Source organism: Cajanus cajan, chromosome 7 (assembly GCF_000230855.2).
Source record: "Cajanus cajan strain Asha chromosome 7, NIPB_CcT2T_4, whole genome shotgun sequence".
NCBI classification, from domain to species: domain Eukaryota; kingdom Viridiplantae; phylum Streptophyta; class Magnoliopsida; order Fabales; family Fabaceae; genus Cajanus; species Cajanus cajan.
The window spans coordinates 14,987,919-15,007,866 of record NC_138523.1 but is presented as its reverse complement, the minus strand read 5'-3'; the positions used below and the strand labels follow the sequence as shown (position 1 = coordinate 15,007,866).

General features: G+C 32.4%; 1 long non-coding RNA gene and 1 other non-coding gene across 3 annotated transcripts; both read left to right on the top strand.

The window, feature by feature from the left end:
• The first annotated feature begins 4,156 nt into the window (after positions 1 to 4,156).
• On the top strand, positions 4,157 to 4,263 carry LOC145950197 (small nucleolar RNA R71). Its single transcript, XR_014428304.1, has one exon. It is a non-coding gene; the product is annotated as a small nucleolar RNA R71 (small nucleolar RNA).
• Positions 4,264 to 16,179: 11,916 nt separating this feature from the next.
• Positions 16,180 to 19,727, top strand: LOC145949751 (uncharacterized). 2 transcript variants are annotated; one of them, XR_014428174.1, is made up of 3 exons: positions 16,180 to 16,738; positions 17,171 to 17,399; positions 18,183 to 19,727. It is a non-coding gene; the product is annotated as an uncharacterized LOC145949751 (long non-coding RNA). The 2 variants fall into 2 exon arrangements; XR_014428173.1 differs by having other exon boundaries at positions 16,180 to 16,790.
• Positions 19,728 to 19,948: the final 221 nt, after the last annotated feature.

Here is a 19,948-nt window from a genome sequence, read left to right as displayed (position 1 = left end):
TTGAGGGTGATAAGGTGTACCAACCTTGTGAGTGACTCCATACTTTTTTAAGAGAGATTCAAACTTTCTTTCAATAAAATGTGAGCCTCCATCACTGATCACAGCTCTTGGGACCCCAAATCTTGGAAATATAATTCTTTTGAAGAGTTTAATGACAGTATTTGAATCACTCGTTTGAGCGGGAATCGCTTCTACCCACTTGGACACATAATCAACTGCAACTAATATGAACTTGTAACCTTTAGAACTAGGGAATGGTCCCATGTAATCTACTCCCCATACATCAAAAATTTCTACTTCTAAAATCCCATTTAATGGCATTTCATGTTTCCTGGATATATTCCCTGATCTTTGGCATTGGTCACAAGAATTTACCATCTTCCAAGTATCCTTAAATAAGTTTGGCCAGTAAAAACCAGATTGTAGAATTTTAGCTGCAGTTTTTGACGTACTAGCATGCCCTCCATATGCGGAAGAATGACATGAGTGAATGATGTGAGGAGCTGCTTCTTCTGAGATACACCTTCTGTAGATACCATCTCTACACCTCTTATATAGGTAAGGTTCATCCCAAATAAAGCTGTTAAGGTCACTAAAGAATTTCTTCTTTTGTTGATAATTAAAGTCTTCAGGAAGGACTCCACATGCTAAGTAATTCACATAATCTGCATACCAGGGACTGTTTTTCACAACAACTGCTAAAAGCTTTTCGTCTGGGAAGCTGTCATTAATAGGGAGTTCCTCCTTTGTTGCTTGGTCTTGTGGAAGTCGAGAGAGATGATCAGCTACTACATTTTCTACTCCCTTTCTGTCCACAATCTCTAAATCAAATTCTTGTAAAAGGAGAATCCATCTGAGGAGCCTAGGTTTAGCATCCTTTTTATTAAAAAGATACTTTAGGGCAGAGTGATCTGTGTAAACAATAACCTTAGACCCCACAAGATAAGATCTGAACTTTTCAAAAGCATAGACGACTGCTAACAATTCTTTTTCTGTTGTTGCATAATTGGCTTGGGCTTCATCAAGAGTCTTGCTGGCATAGTATATAGCATGAACCTTCTTGTCCTTTCTTTGTCCCAATACAGCTCCTATAGCATAGTCACTTGCATCACACATGATTTCAAAAGGAAGGCTCCAGTCAGGAGTTTGCAGAATAGGAGCTGTAGTGAGAGCTTCTTTCAACCTGTAGAATGCATTCTTACAAGAAACATCAAAGTTAAAAGGTACCTCTTTCACAAGTAGATTAGATAATGGTTTAGAGATTTTTGAAAAATCTTTAATAAACCTTCGGTAGAAACCAGCATGCCCTAAGAAACTTCTAACACCTTTAACATCAATTGGAAGAGGCAATTTATCAATTACTTCTATTTTTGCTCTATCTACCTCAATTCCTCTCCCAGATATTAGGTGTCCTAAGACAATTCCTTCTTGTACCATAAAATGACATTTTTCCCAATTTAAGACTAAATTCACTTCAGAGCAACGCTGCAATACTTTAGTTAGATTTAATAGACAGTCATCAAAGGAAATACCATAAACTGAAAAGTCATCCATGAAAACTTCCATCTCTTTTTCTAATAAATCACTAAAGATTGCAGTCATACATCTTTGAAAGGTAGCAGGTGCATTACATAGGCCAAAAGGCATTCTCCTATAAGCAAAAGTACCATAGGGACATGTAAAAGTAGTTTTCTCTTGGTCTAATGGATGAATAGGGATTTGATGAAAACCGGAGTATCCGTCCAAATAACAAAAGTATGAATGCATTGCTAACCTTTCAAGCATTTGATCAATAAAAGGTAAGGGAAAGTGATCCTTTCTAGTGGCATTATTTAATTTTCTATAATCAACACACATACGCCACCCAGTCACAGTTCTTGTGGGAATTAATTCATTATTATCATTTTTAACTACTGTCATCCCACCTTTCTTAGGAACCACATGAACTGGACTTACCCAAGGACTATCAGATATAGCATAAATTACCTTAGCATCCAATAATTTCAAAATTTCTTTCTTTACCTCTTCTTTCATCTTGGGATTTAGTCTTCTTTGAGCTTCAACAGAAGGTTTGGATCCTTCCTCCAAGAAGATGCGATGCATACAAAATGAAGAACTAATTCCCTTTATATCAGCCATAGTATATCCAATAACTTTTCTAAATTTTCTCAACTCATTGAGAAGTTTTTCAGTTTCTTTTTCATTTAAAGCTGAATTTACTATGACTGGATAAGTGGAATTAGCCCCCAAAAACTCATACCTTAAAGATGAAGGAAGTGGTTTAAGTTATAACTTTGGAGAGTTTTCTTCTTGCCAATCTGTTGAAGACTCAAGAAGACTTTCTACTAGAGGATCTTTTTCTTTACACGGGGGACTTGAATCGATCAAGCAAGCATAATTAGGTTGAATCCCCTCAAGATCTATGTGCTTTCCTCCAACTAGAAAATTCTCCAAGGGATCCCTCAAAATAGATCTCATGACTTCTTCCTCCATGTCTTTAGGCAATATATCAACCCTGCAGCAAATATTTTCAAGAGAAGGTTGTCTAACAGATTTAGCAATATTAAATTCCATTGTTTCATCATTAATGGATAAGGACAATTTTCCATGTTTGACATCTACTATCACGCCTGCTATAGCCAAAAATGGTCTACCTAGTATGATTGGTATTTGTTTGTCCTCTTCCATTTCTAAAACAACAAAATCTCCCGGAATTAAAAATTTACCTATCTTAACTGGAACATCTTCTAAAATTCCTATGGGATATTTTATAGATCTATCTGCTAACTGGATTGACATTGCTGTAGGCTTTAATTCTCCCATATCTAATTTCTTGCAAATTGATAAAGGCATTAAACTGATACTTGCCCCAAGGTCACATAAGGCTTTTTCAAACCTTAGATTTCCAATGAGACAAGGTATAGAGAAACTACCAGGATCCTTAAGTTTTTTGGGCAAATTATGATGGATCAATGTAACAGTCTCTCTATCATCCAATTTCCTTCGGTTAGCTAAAAGATCCTTAAGAAATTTAGCATATGTAGGCATCTGTTGTAGAGCTTCTACAAATGGAATGTTTACATACACTTGTTTGATCATATTTAAAAAATTTTCAAATTGTCTATCAAGTTTAGTCCTTGCTAACCTTTGAGGAAAAGGAATTGGAGGGTGATAAACAGTTTGAGGCTTTGATGAAGATACTTTTTCTTTTTCTAATCTCTCTTTTTCAGGTTTTTCAACCATAGGAGAAGCGTCTTCATCAATCTCAATATTATCATTTTGATTAGACACAGGTCTGTCTAATTTCTTCCCACTCCTTAAAGTAACAGCATTAACATTTTCAGCTGGGTTTGCAACTGTTTTACCTGGGAACTTACCTGGAGAATTGTTTGAACTAGGCATCAACTGTGCAATTTGATTTTCCAGCATCTTGTTGTGGAGAGTAATATTCTCAACCTTGACAGCAAGGTTTTGAATAGAATTTGCCATTGAATCATTGGTCTGTTTTTGATTAGTGACAAAATTCTCCATAAGGTTTTCTAATCTTGAAACACTTTGTTGAATTGAGGGTGTCTGTACTGGATTTCCTTCCCCATTAATGAAGTGATTGGACGGACGGAAATTAGGTTGCTGATTGCTAGTTCCTTGAACTGGGTTATTCTTCCAAGAAAAGTTAGGATGATTCTTCCAACCAGGGTTGTATGTGTTGGAATATGGATTACTCTTCTCTCTTCGAGGAGTGTCATAGAAATTATGAGAAGCTGCCACCTGTTCAGTAGTATCTTCTTTTTCTCCAGTAAAAATTGAGGTACAATCTACTGCAGTGTGCCCTTGTTCCGTACAAAGGTCACATACTTGATTTGTAGCCACTGAATTAACCTTAGCTTTTTCCATCTTGTCTAATCTTTGATTAAGAGTATCAAATTTTGCTAAGAGTAACTCAATATTGTTCACTTCATATCGCCCCGGAGTTCCTTTCCTTGCTGTGACTTCTCTTTCACTGTATTGGCTGTGATTTGAGGCTACATTTTCCAAAATAATCATGCAGTCATTAATAGGTTTCCCCATGAAAGATCCTCCAGCTGCTGAGTCTAATATCATGGTGCTTTGTTGGTCCAATCCTTCAAAGAAAAATTGGATGGTAAGCCAACGGTTGAAGCCATGTTGTGGGCATGCTTGAAGATATCCTTTGAACCGCTCCCATGCTTCATAAATAGTCTCTCCAGTGCCTTGTTGGAAATTAGTGATTTTCTTCCTCAATTCTTTAGTTTTAGAAGGAGGAAAGAATTTCTCTAGAAAAGCTCTTTCACATAATTCCCAAGTTGCTATCTTTTCTCTAGGCACTGTTCTTAGCCACACCTTTGCCTTATCTCTCAAGGTGAGTGAGAATAAGCGGAGTCGCATTCCATCAGAAACTTCATCATCAAATTGCTGGGTCTCACAGATTTCCAAGAACCCCTCTAAGTGGTCATTAGGATCTTCTGATGGTAGTCCTCCAAAGGTGTTCTGTTTGAGCATATTCACCAGAGAAGCTGGTACAGTAGCTCCAGTTTGCATCTCCCCTCCAGGTATCCCACGAGCTACGGGTGCAGAGTAATCCCGAAGCGGTAAATTATCTCGTTGTGCAGCCATGTCAAATTCTCTAGAAAGGTTTCTTTTCCTTCTCAGGAGAGTTCTTTCAATCTCAGGATCAAGTGGTGTTGGTTTCCCAAGACGTAGAGATCTCTTTTGCATTAACCCTAAGGCACTGCAAAAAAAAAAGAAAGTGACCCGTGAAATCTGAATTGGAGAAGTAAACACTAAAAAAAAAAATATTTATTTATTTAATTTTTTTTTATTTAAAAAAAATCGAATTAAAATAATTGTAATTTAAATCAAGAGACGTAGTCCCCGGCAACGGCGCCAAAAACTTGATGTGTGGAAAACCGCAAGTGTACGGTTGTCGTCAAGTAATAAATATCGAATCACAAGGACTACGTGTTTGACCTAGAATTACTAGTATTTTAATTTGAATTTTAAAACAGATAGAAATTTTGTTTTGAGATGATAAGATCAGATTCGATGGTAAAAGAGATAGTAATGCAATTAATGAATAAGATAAAACTTTAAGATAAGATAAGGAGATTTCCGGGAATCTAGGGTTCGCACAAAGAGTTCCAACATTATTGAATTATTATTTTCATTAATTAATTCTATTCCATCTTGAAGGTAGTCTTAACCTAATTTAATCCTTGCACCTTCTCAGGCTACGAGGACGTGTTTAATTAAAATTAATCTCTACTCTCGTGGTAATTACGTTCAATTAAACCCATTAAGATCTTTGTTAATCTATTGCTCCTCGAAAGCTTAAATCAACTCTCGTGATTTAACACTCAAGTCTGTTCCTTTAGGTTCCGATAATTAGGTTCTCCTCTCAGTTCATCCCTAATTATCTATGATTATGAAAATTAAGATTAATTGTTTATCATAATTATAATCAAGTTCTCCTCTCAGTTCATCCTTAATTAATGTTATTATGAAAACAATAATATTAAAGTTCATATATAAAATATAAAAGAACAGATCAAGAATTGGAATAAAATTAAGAAACTGAATAATGCATTAATAAAGAGGTTCTCAGAGGCTAAGCCCTGATCCCAGAAAAAGGGAAACTACTCACAGGAGTTCATAGTAGTTCTCCAAGAAAAAAAAGAATAAAAGAAAAGCAAACCTTAGAGTCGATGGCACAGGCACCCAACCTTCTCCAAGTGTCAAAAACTAAAAAACTGTCTCCGAAACAAAAATCCCCGTTCTAGGCTAACCTCATCTAATTTATAACCTAAAAGGATAAAAAGGTAAAACTACCAAGATAAAAATTACAAAGATAAAATAAAAATAAAACATAAAACTTAAAAAGCTGGGACGCGAAGTGAATCACGGCCGTGACTGAGAATCACGATCGTGATCTTCTCTGGAGCACATCTATGAAGGGTCAGTGGCGTTCACGGGTGTGATTGGGAGTCACGGCCGTGATTTTCTCTGGTGAATCACGGGCGTGATTTAGAATCACGGCCGTGATTTTCCCTGTAGCTCAGCATTTCCTCTTTAATTCTTAAATCTTGATCCTGCTCAGAGAAAACACAACACATACCAAGAAAAGCATAAAATAGGAAAATGATATAAAAATTTATTAAAAACATGAAAGATATGCATGATTATGCTATGAATTCTTGTGAATTAAAGTGCTAAAATACGAGTAAAATACACAACATCAACAATGTGAGATTTAAGTGTGGGGGGGATTATTCGTTATATGTTTTTGTTATTTTGGGTTTTATGTTTGGTTGTTATGTAAAGTTTTGCATGTTTCTCTTTGATTTCTGGGTTTTGATAGTTTTTAGGCACTTGCTTCACTCTAAGATATGAGTTACTTGATGTTACATGGATTGAAATCCCTGTCTTTCTATGCTTGTAAAGTTGATTATGAGGTTTGAGAGGTTGAATTGAAGGTGACAGATATACCCTGTGTGAGGAATTAAGCCATTCTCTATTCTTTCTTGTGTGATATGCCTCTTGATTACTTGCACAGTTGCCTTGTCTTGACTCTATTTGATACTTCTTGATTCACATGCATGTATGGATATGATTAAGGCATTTTTGTTCCTATAAGCCTCTAGCCAAATAAGCCTACCTTGAATTAACTCCTTTGATAACCCCTGCTAAGCCTATTTACCCTTCTTTGTTTGAAGCTCATTACAAGCCTTAAGTGAAAAACCAAGATCACCTTAACCTTAGGGAATTTTGGAGCTTTGGAATAGTTTTGGGAATAAATTCTTGAATAAGTAAGGGATGTATCATTGGTTATTAAATTTTGGCTAGTTAATTCTTCCTGTTGTATATGTCTTAGTGTTTCATGATGTGTGAAAAAAAAAAAAAAAAAACAAAAAAAAACAAAACAAAACAAAACAAAAAAAAAAAAATTTGTTTGAGGAAAAGGAAAATAATTGGTGTTGGAGGTGTATTAGCAATTTTTGGGTTTGCTCTTATGCTTATTTCATACTTATTCCCCATTGCTCCTATAGTTCCTCTGGTTTATAGCTACTTATCCTAAATTTTATCCCACCTTGTCCTTATTACAACCCTGAAAAGACCTTATGATCCTTTTGTGCATGTTTATTGGGCATTGATTTTAGAGGCTTGCCAAATCTATCTGTTGCTTGTTTTTCATGAGTGCTTTGAGAGTATACAGTTGCCTGGACATTTGAGAGATACAGTAATATAGTGCATCTTGTGAGGTTCTATTGCTTTTGATTCACCTCTTGAGCTGATTAATTATCTTGCCATGCCTTGAAATGCTTGGATAATTTCCATAAGTGTCTAGTTTCTCTGACTCTTTTTGTGTTGGATATTGTCTACTCCTTTTCTTTTCCCAGGATTCATTGAGGATTGCGTAAATCTGTTTGTTTTCTTGTGTGTATTGATGTCTATATTTCTTTCTATCTTTGGAATTGTTCTCTACTTTGCTTTCATGATTTTGCCCAGGAGTGCAAAAAGCTAAGTGTGGGGGTATTTGATAAATCATGATTTGATATGTATCTTTTCCTTTAATTTAGCTATTTTACATTCCATCCATGGCTAATTATAGGATTTAGATAGATATGTGTGTTGTTGGGCCTAATTGGATAGTTGGGAATTATTATTCTAAATTTTGCTGTTTTTGGGCTGATGAACATGTCTCGGTTTTCAGGCCATAACTTGGGCTGTGGTGATCCAAATGGAGCAAACTTGGTGGCCCTGGAAAGCTGAGACAAAGACCTAAAACTTTGCAGAAGGCGCCGTTGGCAACTTCGATCATCTAGAAGGCCAAATTCGGTGATCAATAATCGGTGCGGAAAAGAATATGGAATCCAACTCATCCCACCAACAACACCAAATCATCCCACCACCTACACAACTCATCCCATTTCGTTTTGTCTACACTTTTTCCCATTATTTTACAGATTTTATGTGTTGTATGAAGGCTATAAATAGGCCTTCATTTCTCCATTGCAAGATGTCCCAAAACACCTTCAAATAAGTTACTCTTGGGTGTTCTTCTACCTCCCTTTCTTCTTCTTCTTCTCAATTTCTTCTTAGTCTTTCTTGTTATTTAATGTTATAATGTCTTTTAATTTTATGGATAGCTAAGTTTCTAATTCAGCTTGTGGTAATAAGTTCTAATGGATTTTGAGGTTTGAAGAAAATTTTGTGTATCCTCAACTCTTAATAATTGAATTTATCTTTATCTTTCTATCTTGTTTATGCTTATATAATTGAATTTGAATTGATCACTTAAATTCATTACATAAGACGTTCTCATTAACTCCTTGAACTAAGACCTATGTGATGCTTACTTACATTGGACTTAAGAAGGAATGCAAGACCAAGAATTATGTGACGCTTGTTTACATTAATTTTGAGAAAGACAAAGGAATATTCATGGACTTAATTGATTGACTCATTAATTGTTTGCCGATTCAAGGACTTAGAGTTTAACTAGGGATTAAATGTGAATGAATAATTCTAACCTTGTTAACTCGAATCATGTTTGCTTAAACATTTGAAGAATCTCCTAAATTAATTGACGCTTGATTGGTTAACTTTGGGACAAGCAAGAATTGATTAATTAAGTTCTCCAATGGATGGCTTGTTGGATTCTTGGACTTAGAGACCAAATAGGGATTAAAATTGGACGCTTGATCCTAACCTAATGGACTCAAATAATGTTTGGAAAGAATCTATTTAAGTTTTGTTGGTGCTTAACTAATTGAACTTAAATGCAAGAATTTAATTATTATTTGAGATTGAGATTTTGAACCAAGGATAAATCCAAAGAACGAAAATCCACAAGTTGAAGTTTTTATCATCTAAGTTTATTATTCAACTTCTTGTTCTAAAAATTATATCAAACTCCAAACCCCCCCCTTTTTTCCAAAATTTTGTTAATACTGCTAATATAATAAAAATAATTTCCTTTGATCCTCGAGAGACGACTTTGGGGCACTACTGTGCTACAAGTTTAAACTCATTTTACATTTGTGTTTGATAGAGGCTTCGACAACCTCTCGTCAATTCACCCCAAACCTAGGGCTACATCTAGTTCTCACATTTCCATTAGCATAACTAACATCCTTGTTGGAGACATCAACAATAATACCAAATTTCTTCTATATTTCCTTGTTGGACACATTGGACTTCAACAACTCCTTCACCATAACACCTTCCTGGTTTTGGCTTGGAGTGTTTTGTATCTCTATAGACACATTCTCCACTTCTCTAGGCATCCACTCAACAATGAAACCCACTTGGCCATGAGAGAGACAAAATATAAGTATTCTTTCACCTATATAGGGTGTTTGAGTATTATTTTATTCTAGCCTTTTCAGACTATCATCTTAGAGACTCTCTTTAAGCTACCCACATTTCATGGGCTTCTCCCTATCACTTTTCTCACAACCAACTTCTACCCATTTGGGTGATTTCGGATAAAAACGTGTTACATACAAAGAGAAAGTGTTGGGGGATAATATACAACTAAATAACACTCATGGGTTTGACTCTTCATGGTAATCTTGTTTTACTTCACTTCATTTTTTTCATTTTCAATTTTAGAGAAGTGTTAGAGTGGAAAGGAGTTGATTAATGGCTTAGAATGGTGTAGGCTATCTCCTCTCATTTTTGCAGCTATATTTGACTAATATATATATATATATATGCCATGTGGGATGAACTAGTCGTTGGCGCATGTATTGTTCCTCAAGTTCTGTGCTGACATCATATATTTGTTGTACATCAGCAAGGCTTCTTAGACAAGGTGCCTTCTGCACGTGTTTTGAGTTCTATTTTCTCTGATACATAACTTTATAGATATAGTCTCTGTAATTAAGTATTTTGACCCTTCAAATTGCCAAATTAATTTTTGATGTCTTCATAAAACTTGTAGATAAATTTGTCCTTGATCAAGATATTTGAACCTATGCAGCACAAGATATTCCCCAAACATTACAATAACATCATGTTGTTTTGGACAAATAATTGTTTCATATTATAGACATGATTTGGTCATGATAAATGTAACAACCCAAAATCGCTGGGCCAGAGGCCCAATTGATTGCCCGGAACGGGCCGTTTCAAAAGTGAAACTGGCCGTTCCGAAATAAGAAAAATGCCCAAAATTGGAGAAGCAGAACGGGCCGTTCTGGTTTTGTGAACGGGCTGTTCTGGTGGGAGAACGGGTCGTTCTGCTGGTTTTGAGAACGGGCCGTTCTGGTTTTGAAACGGGCCATTCCAGTTAAGAATTTTGCGTAGTTTCGAAGGGCCCAGAACGGCCGTTCCACTTTTGGAACGTGCTGTTCCGGTAGGTGAGCCTGAAATCCCATAAATAGCGCCCCTCACCTCTCATTTTCACACATCTCTCATTCTCTCTTCCTATTATCTTCTGTTCTCTCTTCTTTCCCTTTTCTTCTCTCTGAAGACCAAGGGGCATTTAGAGGAGGAGACCAAGAGATTCCTGTTTTAGTTCAACTACTGTTTATCCAGGTACGGGGGAAAATAAAATTATTTATATGAGTTGCATGAGGGAATTAGGTAGAGAAGAACCCTTAAGATTTTGAGTAATTTTATAATTATTTCTGTTTGGAAAATTATTGGTCTTATGTGATTCTATATGAATTTAGGATTATGAATATATATTTTATTTGGAAAAATGATGCTCTGGGAGAGAGAACGAAATTATAGAAAAGTGTCTGTTAGTTAGGTTGTGAAAAATTGGATGATTTCTGTTTGAGGAATTGATGATCCCATTAGATTCTGTATGTGTTGAGGATTATAAATATGCTATTAATTTGTAAGAATGATGATCTGGGAGAGAGAACGAAATTGTAGAAAAGTGCCTGTGAGCTAGGTTTTGGAACAATTAGGGGTTTTGCTGTTTATGTTGAAATCATATTAAATTGGTAATTCCGTTGAGGATTATATTATTTATGAATGTTATTGCTATATTACTTGATAAAAATTGGTGATTTAGATGTGAATTGTTTGAGGTGTATGAAACCCATTATTTTGGACTTATCTGATATGTGTATGAAATTGAACTATGAGATGTTGTGTGGAATGTGAATGAGATGTGATTGTGGTTCTTCACACCTATGACCAGGGGTGAGCACGGCCCGCGATTGTTACATGAGTATCGTGACCTTGGTTAACATGTCAGGGGTGAGCACGGCCCTAGGTTAGGGGTAACGTGACCTTGGCACAGTGTTATATTAGGGGTGCGCACGACTTTGGATTGTTACGTGGGTATCGTGACCTTGGTTAACATGTCAGGGGTGAGCACGACCCTAAGTTAGGGGTAACGTGACCTTGGCACAATGTTATATCAGGGGTGAGCACGGCTCTAGATTGTTACGTGGATATCGTGACCTTGGTTAACATGTCAGGGGTGAGCACGACCCTGGGATAGGGATAACGTGACCTTGGCATAGTGTTATATCAGGGGTGAGCACGGCCTGAGATTGTTAAATGAGTAGCGTGACCTTGGCATAGTGTGAAGTGCAAGATTTGTGATGATTGGTGTGATTGAGAATTATGACGTGATGACGATGCATGATTGACTGAAATATGATATGTTGAAACATTTATGAATATTAAGCTATAATGAGATAATATGTTGTGTTTTCTTATGTGCTATATATATAGATGTTTTCTTTTCTCACCGTACAACTTGTGGATGTTTTAGGTGAGGAAGATCCGGGCTATGAGTGACATCTAGAATGTCAACAGTTGATTTATGGGTATGCTCTGATATTGTGACATCGGGGCAGAGGATTTCTAGGACATGAATTGTATTTGTATATGGAGTTGAACCTATTATTTTGAAAACATTTTGTAACCTCTTATGTTTTATTTTCCAAGTTTCTTTTTCAGACTATTCTGGATATTGAAGAATGTTTCTAAAGGTTTTTATGTGAACCCTTTTACCAACATTGAATATTTTATTTCCTTAGTTTATTTATATTATTACAATATATATGTTGGGGTAGTAAGGGTGTCACAATAAAGATCTTATTAGCCCATAACTTCTTCATCAAAGTTGTAGACAATTTTTCCATCTTTTCACAGCCACCAAGTTTGGCTTAAAATCATGTATATAAGTCCAGATATGTTCAAAATATTGCTCTGTGATAGTGTTATAACTCAACAACATTTTCATCTTGATTGCCATAGGCCTTTTTGGTGCACGGGTTCTTCATAAAAAATGTAGGTAATTATTATAGCTTTCCATAGCCATAAAATGTGGCTTAATATCATGGCTACAACTTAAGATATGTGCAAACTACAACAACTATGTTTTACATTTAAGATCAACATCATTTACAACTTCTTTTGCAATTTTACAGATGATCCGATCCATATAAGCTCTTGACTTCTTCATGAAGAATGTAGATATTTCTTTAGGGTTTTAATAGCCACTGAGATCTCCTCAAATAAAATCCTAAAACTCAATATATCACACAAGTGAACTTCATAGTCTTCTTAAGATTTTCACAATTGAATACATAGTTGGGACATCCATTTTGAGTCATTCTAAGTATGGAGAAAAGATAAACACAAGAAGGGGGTTGAATAGTGTGTATCAAAACTCACACATTTTTCGTAGTGAAGTAGTCACTACAAGGAAAATGATAAATTGCGATGGACAAATTGCGACGGTTATTTAGAAACCGTCGTCGCTTTGATATTACGACCCTTCATACGATAGTTTTTCAAAACCGTCGCAAAATTGTTCAACATTGCGACGGTTTATCGTAAACTGTCGCAAAATTTGTTTAACATTGTGACAGTTAATCATAAACCGTCGCAAATTTTTTTTAACATTGCAACAGTTAGTCATAAACCATCACAAACTTTTCAGCATTGCGACGATTTACTATAAACTGTCGTAATCTACAAGACAATTTTTTTATTAGAATTTAAAAGTTTTTTTTTGAAGTATTATGTATATTATCTTAATGAACTTATATTTTATTAAAAATTTTATATATACTTCCTTTAACATGAGGTACACGATTTTTTTTTTCTTTATATAATTTCAAAATCGTGACTAGAATATAAATTTATCTTTCAACAAACTTATGAATTTATCCTGAATGTAAGATGTGTTAGAGTATATAAATAAATATAATTATCATTTTATAACTTAATTTTTGAGTTATCAGATCACATATTATTGAATAATTTACAATGTTAAATTTTATAAATTTTATTTTAAATGTCCATCTTTTTAACACTATTAAAAATAAAAAAATAAAAATGTTAAATTTTATAAAAATGCAGTTTAATTTATTTATGATATAAATATGTTTTTAATATCTAATATATATTTTTAGATGATAATTTATTTAAAAATATATCTTATAATAACAAATTTAAATGGAACATAAATCTTCTGATTTTTCTTATTTTGATTTTTTTAATCAATATATACAATTTTACTATTTTGATTTTTCAATCAACGTATACAATAAATAAAAAACACAAAAGATAAACATGCATGGTACAAATTTTATTTTATCAAAAAATTATTTATTTTAATATATTACATTATATATGTGAATATTAAGACATATATATATATACATATATATATTATAATTAAACTTTTTTAAAAATTAATTCATTATTAAGAAATTTTTTTTATCGCATGAGAATTAATTTCTTTCAAAAATTTGACAGATATCAAATAAATAAACATTTTTGCTGAATCTATATTTTTAGTTTATTATAATATAATTTTTATTTTTTAAAATATATTATTTTTTTAGATAAAAAATTATGTATATGTCAAATAGTAGTGGGGGCAAGTGCCCCACTATTCCAAACGTGCATCCGTCCCTATATATATATATAGGGTTATAATTATACCGGTGTAACTTTTACTAAGTATTATCTCGCTCAATAACTTTATATTAAATGTGAATTTTGTAAATCCAACCGTTAAATTGAAAGTTCATATCACTTTATAAGTGTATATCTAATTTTGTTAAAATTGAACAACAACTGGAAGACAATCAAAATGTTTATATTTTAGTGTATTTTGAAATGAATATATTACATCAATTTTGTTTTATAAAAATGAAGTATCAAATCATCTTGAATTAATATAAAGTTTTGTATATATAATCTATGAGAGATATGAACTTTCAATCTAACAGTTGGATTTACCAAATTCACATTTAATATAAAGTTATTGAGCGGTGTAATACTTAGTAAAAGTCACATTTAATATATATATATATATATATATATATATATATATATTAGTGTATTTTGAAATGAATATATTACATCAATTTTGTTTTATAAAAATGAAGTATCAAATCATCTTGAATTAATATAAAGTTTTGTATATATAATCTATGAGAGATATGAACTTTCAATCTAACAGTTGGATTTATCAAATTCACATTTAATATAAAGTTATTGAGCGGTGTAATACTTAGTAAAATGTGTAAATTTTACTAAGTGTTACACCGCTCAATAACTTTATATTAAATGTAAATTTTGTAAATTCAACTGTTAAATTGAAAATCTTTTACTCTTAAATCATATATACAATGTTATATTAATCGAAGATGATTTTTTATAAAACAAAATTAAATCTGTTGAAAAATTTATATTTTCGATGAGAAAATTTTTGTAGGAAAAGGTATATTATTGATGGAATATTTCAGAAAAATTTATATTTGTCGAAAATGTAAGAACTGGTTTTAAATTTGATATGAAAATATTATGATATAATAAGATAAGAATTTAAGTTAGTATTTTATTAATGGTTGATAATTAAAAAAATAAAACAAGGATAAATACATTTTTTGAATTTTATATGTTTGATTTAAGATAACTTACAAAATAACTCTTAGTAAAGTTATTCCGCTCAATAACTCATGGTGTGTGTTGAATTTTATCGATCTAATTAATTGTTGATTTAAAAGTTATTAAATTTTACTAATAATTAATATAAAAAAATTAATTAGTTTTGGAATAAATTATTTTCTAATTAACAATATAATTGAAACATTAATTATTTTAAATTATTTAACTAAAATCTTATTGACAATTTACTATATGATCTTAATATTTTTGTATAACTAATATCTGGTTTTAAATTTGATATGAGAATATTATATATAATTATATAAGATTTTAAGTTAGTATTTTATTAATAGTTGATAATTAGAAAATAAAACAAGGATAAATACATTTTTTTGAATTTTATATGTTTAATTTAAGGTAAATAAATACATTAAATTAATTAATAATTTATTTAAAATATTAAAATTTAATTTATAAGTATGTAATAAATAAATATTTATAATTTTATAAATTATATTATCATTATAAATTATAAAATTAAATAATTTTAATTTTAATTTTAAATAGAAATAAGTAGATGTTAATTATAAAAGTAAGTACATATAAATAAAGAATAACTAAATATATTATTATTATTATTATTATTATTATTATTATTCGTAATATAAAATTATTATATATTATTATTATAATACAAATATGAGATTGTATATTTGAGGATGACTTAAATGAATTAATTTGTACAAGTTATACTGACAACATACATATACATTTTGGTAGCTTACTCATCAGAACTTCACAATTAGGCGTGATTGACCTGGAGTAGTACAGAGATGAGTGACCTTCTGGAAATTTTCCCAGAAATTGCACAAGTAAGGATAAAACACGCTAAACAGTGAAATATCGTGAAATAGAACCCTTGAGAGGCCAAATACGAGGATTGTTACATTAATAAATTTATTAAAATTAAAAAAATTATAATTTCTGACGGGTAAAAAAAGGGTCGTAATATTAATTTAGAGGCAGTTGGTGCGACAGTTGATGAAAGGGTCGCAATGTTAATATAGAGACAGTTAGTGCGTCAGGTGCTTCAAGGGTCGCAATTCCAATTTTGCGACGGTTTGTGCAACGGTTCTGATAACCGTCGCAAAATTGCCTTGTGACGAACAATTCTGTGACGGTTCCCAAATCGTTGCAATGTTGTCTTTGCGGCAATTCTAACCGTCGCAATGTAGGCCATATAACCGTCGCAAAATCGTCATTTTCTTGTAGTGAGTAACTCTAGTAAGATGAAACGCGAAGAACAGTCAGATGAAATACTGAGTATTTTTATATTGGTTCGTCTCAACCACTGAGACTGTTTAGTTCTCAATCCAACCAGATTGAGTTCCTCTATCTATAAACAAAGATACAAGTATTCTTATAACAAACCACTTTTGACTTGACTCTAAATACTCTTTGACTTGCCTCTTCAAGCAACTATCTAAATATTTTTTTAATAACAAGCCTTTTCACGCTTAAGTGTAACACCCTAGGAATTTTCTAATTATTAATATGGGAGGTAATATTGATTTTATTTTATGTTATGATTAATAACTTTTATTTTATTCATTTTAATATATTTAATTATTCAGGGGAGTATTAGAAATAATGAAGATAAGAGGGGGTTTAGGAAAATAAGAGTTATGTATTATAAGAGAAGGCAGAAAAGGGCATTATTATTCATTTCTTTCATTTCACGTTCTTTGACGTTTGGGTGCTTTGAAAAGAACGCATTTAGAGAACAAGGAGGAGGGATCACCGGAGAAGAGGAAGAAGATAAGGCTCGTATGTTGCATCACACCAAGTAAGGGGGAGTGAGAACACTCATTTATGAGAATTGGATGTATGCATGAAAGGTAGAGGGATTGGCCCTAATCCCATAAGTTTTCTATTTGATGAAATGATGTGTGCGTTTGATGTGATTGGTCAAGTAGATTTCAAATATGTGATTGATTTGATAATTATATATTTTATAGTAATTAATTAAGTGCTCTGTAGAGAAGGGTTAGAACCCTAAGAAGATAAATTTTATGAAATTAAGGAATAAAAGTTGTAGATGCTAAATTGGTGAATTTCCTAGATGGAAAATGAATTTTTGATTGATATAAATTGGATGGATGATTTAGATGATGTTTTGTTTCGAGATCTTGTTTTGTATTGATGTGTTTGGGTATTGGAACACACACAACGTCGGGCTTAAATGTTTGACGTCGGACATGCCTTCTTGTGTTTGAAGGCACTACCTAGACGTTGCTGGCGTCGGGTGCAAGGAGATGGTGGAGCTCTTTGTTGTGGTTTAGCACTGGGTGTGGAAGTGTGATGTCGGGTGCGAGGAGAGTGTTGTCCTCTCTATTGTGGCTTAGCGTCGGGTGTGGAATTATGACGTCAGGCATGAGGAGGGCATGGTGCTCTCTATAGTGGCTTAAAGCCGGGTGTGGGTTTCCAAGCCCAATGTGGATTGTCAGGTGGCCCTCTTTGACGTTTAAAATGATGTTATTGTGATATATATGATTGATTACATGACGAGGAATATATATATATATATATATATGTGTGTGTGTGTGTGTGTGTGTGTGTGTGTGTGTGTGTGTGTGTGTGTGTGTGTGTGTGTGTGTGTGTGTGTGTGTGTGTGTGTGTGTGTGTGTGTGTGTGTGTGTGTGTGTGTGTGTGTGTGTGTGCGTGTGTGTGCGTGCGCGTACATATATGCCTAATTAAAGATGATTTTTATCTTGGTGGGTGACATTTGGCATGGATGGATATAAATGTTGGTGAAACAATGAATAATAAAATGTTCATGATGTATTGATATGAAAGCATTTACATGGTGGTGACATGCATCATTTATTTGCATGATTCTGTGGTTCTAGTGGGAACCTGTTGGTGTTATGGTGGGAACACTTTTATGTTGGTAGCCTAAGGTTAACTAGGGACTTAGGTACCAATTGTATACTCTTGATAGTGATGGTCGGGTATCCCATACATTTGGACGTAGGTACACATGGCATTGCATTCTTGTATGTGTGCTTGCGAATGGAATAATTGATGTTTATGAGTGGAATTGAAGTATGAATTGTTGATATTATAGTCGAAGTATGAATGGTTACTATTATATTTCAAAGTATTATATGTTATTAATATATTGTTAATTGTGAAGGGATGGGATGCCCAGGGTTGCGACCCATTCCTTATAGAGTGAGATTGTTCTCACTCCCTATTTATTTTCTGTGTGTCTCTCGTATGTTTTGTAGATGAGGACCCCCAATCTAGGGAGGTGCAGGGAGAGATCTAGAGGTGTGTGAACTCTGATGCCAATGTGACAACGAGGATTTGGAGTAGTTTAGGAATTTTAATACTTCTGTTATTTCAGCATTTTTGAATTAATTGTTACTACTTTATTTACTTATTTATCGGATAAACTAAAGTATTTAATTTATATATTTGCATAAGGACATAATTGAGATTTTATGAATTTTATTACTATCATACTTGGGAGTAGATGGGTGTAACATTAACAACCAAGTATTCTTTTACAATCAAGCCTCTCCAAGCTCAAAACAAGTATTATTTTTTAGACAAGTCTCTCTAGACTCAACAATCAAGTATTCTTTTACAATCAAGCTTCTTCGGGCTAAAAAAAATATTCTCTTTTGGGTAAGTCTTTCTAGATTCAACATTATAACAATGGTCACGAAGGTTACGCAAGTATTGTGTTCATCTCACTTAGACGTTATACAATATAGAGCAATGAGTGTTTACAATAAATAATAAATTTACAGTAAGTATGCTTCTGTACAAGTGTATTTATATATTTGTTCTTTCTTTTTTCTTGAGCTTTAAATCTTCTTATATAGTAGCTTAGAGAAGATGATTGTTGAAGCACTTTGAGTCAAACTCATAAGTTTGTTTCGTTTGTCTTCAACGTCTTTCCTTGTGATTGTAGGTGACCATTCGACTCATTTAATGTGAGCACTAAATGTATTTCACCAAATGACATCTCTTATATGATCAAGGAGGCTACTTAAAAATAGGCAGTTTGTTAACATTAAAACATATTTTTAAGAGATCTAAAATCTTCTTTTGAGATTAGGAATGAGAATAGGTCAGATCGGACTTTCAATATATAGGTTGAATATGTTCTATGAGATTAAAGTCTAATCTTAATATATTATCTATCATATTTTTTTTTTATAGACTTGGACTGACCTTTTCAAAAATCTAATTTGACCTATTAGCCTATTTTACATTATCAAAGTTAACTATGTCAATAAACTTAATTTTAAATAAGTTAACAATTCTACTTTTAAATACGCGTATGAGTTTTTTTTTTAATTTGGATTATAAAAAAATAGTTTACACTATTATTAATGTTTAGAGTTTAAAATAAAAAGAAACTAATATAAGAGACAACTCATATACACACATGTAAACTAACACACAAATGTGAAGAAAGAAGATAATTTTATAAAAAAATTAACTTTTAAATATCAACTGTGAAGATGAGAAAAAACAACAACCAAAAAAGTAAACTACTAAATTTTTTATCTTTTATTTCTTGATTTGTACGAATAAAGAATGCAAAATATTTAAGTGTAGTTGAAATGTGAAAATATTTTTAATTTGATTTTTTGAATTATAAATTTATTTATTTAATTATATTGTTAATAAGTTAATATGCATGTATATATATATATTTATTTATTTATATTATATAAATAAATAATTAATTTTTTTTAAAGTTTAAATTTAACTTTTTTATTAAATAATTCAATCATATTTTAAATACATTATAACACATATCTCTATTTAAGGTTTAACCTATTTTTATTCTTATTTGAGATAAAAAAAAAGGAAAAAAAACTTAAAGGCTAATTAAGTATTTAAATCAATAAAATATCCTAACTTATGCAAGTATCATTTATGCTTATTCTGTTTTATCATTCTTAAAACATAAATATTTCTCATTTCACGTGATATTAAATTATATCATGCTGATTTCTTCATTAAACATAAACAT